The sequence below is a fragment of the Drosophila santomea genome, chromosome 3R, assembly GCF_016746245.2.
Source record: "Drosophila santomea strain STO CAGO 1482 chromosome 3R, Prin_Dsan_1.1, whole genome shotgun sequence".
In the NCBI taxonomy this organism is placed as follows: Eukaryota; Metazoa; Arthropoda; class Insecta; order Diptera; family Drosophilidae; genus Drosophila; species Drosophila santomea.
In genome coordinates, this window is record NC_053019.2 from 28,290,957 (window position 1) to 28,293,987 (window position 3,031).

Here is a 3,031-nt window from a genome sequence, read left to right on the forward strand (position 1 = left end):
TCAAGATGAATAACGATAGATTAAATGGCAAATTGTTTTCTGATGAGTGTGAATGCGGAATGGCGAAGTTCACACACCGATTTGTGGCAAAAAGTGTGGAGGATTCCCTTAATAAGATTAGAATGGCCTTTGTTTTCGGAAAACTATTAGAGAACGCTGATTTGTCACACCCATAAATAAGCTCCTCGAGCGGACTTTCTTTGAATGGTAGTAGCTGGAATTAAAGCGACCTTTTGTTATCAAGGTAATTACAAAATGGTTTCGGGCTATTCACAATGCAAATTGTCTGGCCTGACCCACTTACGCAGAAACAGGGGGCTTTCTGCCATCCATTACCCGAAATGGAATGGAGTAGAGTTCAATTTAATCATACGAGTGGCTCCTTGGGCGAAAGAAGCCAACTTAGTTAACAAACTGGCACAGCACAGGAGCCAAACAGGCAGACAAACGAACCGAACCGAACCGAACCAGCCATCTTATGTAGGTAAACAAGCCAGAGCCATTTGCTCAATAACTCATTTAATAGCGACGTGGACTGCGGACCCAATAATGAACAAATAAAAACCGAATCTGCCGTTCGCATGGAGCCCATCGAACAATGCCCAGGAACTAGCGGAATCGATAGATTCCACACACATGGTTCCACCATTGCTGTGGCCCGACTCTTTTAGAAGAAAGACCCAGGCCAAACCGAAACCAAGAGCCTGAGTTTGAGCCTGACCAATTGACCGCAAAAGCGGCCCACTAAGAAGAGGCCACAACAAACAATGCAGGCAAAAGCGAAAAGGATGCCAGTCATAAGCAGAGATACACTGCCTCCTGTAGCCTAGTGCCCATCTCCAAGCTCCTTGGGTAGTGGAGTAGTGGAGTAGTGGGAGTTGGGTAATGGTTAATGTGATATGGCCAAGATACTGCACCGTGGCATAAATCACTGTGCAGGTTGGTCCGACCATCCAAACTTTATGATCGCCGCAAACCAAGCCATTTCCCAGGAATATCGACAGAAGTAATTGATTATGTCGATTTACATACGAGCCGATTGAGTTATGAATCTACGACTTGTGCGCTTGTGGGACACATTTGAGCAGCTGTCCCACTTGCCCTTAACCCAGAAAGCCCCGAAATGGGTTACAGAATCGCATTTATTACAAGCCCCCTGGATTTCGTGTCTGGCGACCACAAATAAGTCAGGCTTTTTGGCCAGCTCGTGCTGTAAATGATGTTGTTCCCTTTCCGGGCAGCCGCAAACAAAAAAAAACCCTACCGTTGTGGGTTCTCGTTTCTCAATAGTGATTGCGACTTGCATAAATTTCAGCCGAAATTTTATCGAAAGTGTGCATCTTACGCCCGCTGCAAATGGTTAGGAGGAGGCTTCCACTGGATTCCTCGTCGCATGGCTTTGCATGTCTATTTAAATCTTAACATGCCGCTGACAAAATGCTCAGCAATGAAGACAACAACAGCAGCAGCAGCTTTAGCAGCAGCAGGAGAAGGCAGCAGAATTAAAAACAGCAATAAAAAGCAACGGGAAGACGTCTGGCCTGGAAATTGTGCCAGTAGTGTAGACATAGCCACATTTAACAGGAGCAGCAGGATCAAGACTTGTTCCAAGTCCCTCTGCCATCTGAAGCCCCCATTCCCCTACTCCCCTATTCCCTATCGCCAAACCCACCAGTTGCTTGCCCGACTGTTTAGACGATGTCAGTGCTGATAGAAGACGCTGTCTGGGATCGGGTCATGCCTCATGCCTCAGATGGAGATGCTGATGGACCAGGAGAGGCTCCCCCGTTGCTCAAAGTTCATGACACTGTCCTTCTTTGTTGAACGTTGTTAATTCTGCTTGTATGATGCGATGTTCCCGTGGGGGAGATGCAAGATTAACAAATTTGTATTCCCAGATTGTGCCAATTCCTCATCCTCACATCTTGCCCCGTCTATTAACCTTCTACAGACCTTTCGTTTACTTAATTATGGAGAGGTGTTTTTAATGCCGTTCCAATTGCCAGATTGGGCGGGCCTTGATATCATTCCCTTCGATTCCAATTGACCAGTTATCATAAATCATCTCCAGTCTGCGCTAATTGATTTGCAAAGTTAATTATTCCCTCTCGATACGACTGTGGGTCAAAGCAATTCCCCATGCTGTCAATTCTTGTGCCAACACAAATTTATGGCTATTTGCATAAATCTCGACTAGGAAGAATGTCATCCATGTGCGTGAGATGAAATCAAGTTGAAGTGGAAACCTGTCCAAAGCCGCGGGTTCAAAGTTGGAGGATAACAAATGAGAATGCTGGGGGTTAATGATGTCTGGTGTTGACCGTGCGCCACTCGGTTATCTATTATGCTGTGGAATCTATTTCTCCGAATGCCAGCTATTATTGGCCATTAGAGGTTTCACTTTTAACAGGTCCGCGGCATTTTACAAACACTATTTAGTGAACTTTCATTTGACGTCCATACATGTGCAATTCGCTGGCCAGTTTAGCGTTCTGCATTATGCATCCGTATGGGAATACGAAATGGAGTGTCCCCGCAATCATCCGACTTCGAAATCCAATTCCTATGCCAGTGATGCATGGCCATCGCTTATCTGGCTGACTTTCTGCTTTTGTCTCTGGTCAGAATCGTGACGCGAATGCCGAGAGCAGGAACATCGAAGGATGTCTATGGAGCAGAGACCTTGATGAGGATGGAACCACTGCCAGATGTGTGTCGATCGCGTTATTTGATTTAGTTGGAAGCCCCGTCCGTTTGACACTCGACATGAGTGAAATGTGGAGATTCTACATTCTCCTTTTCGCCAGACATTATTTCATTAAATCCGTACCCGTTTGATTAGAATCACTTTCGAGTTCGCTGGGAAGTGAAACTCCACGACGCACTTTCGATGGCACGTGAGACAAACGGACTGCATTGGGAACTGACCATGAGAGACTGCCAACAATTGAATGATATGGGAAAGCTCTCTGGAGAGACCTCATCTCCGCCAGAGGGTCAGCCCATGAAGTACCTTGTATCCAGAAGTGAA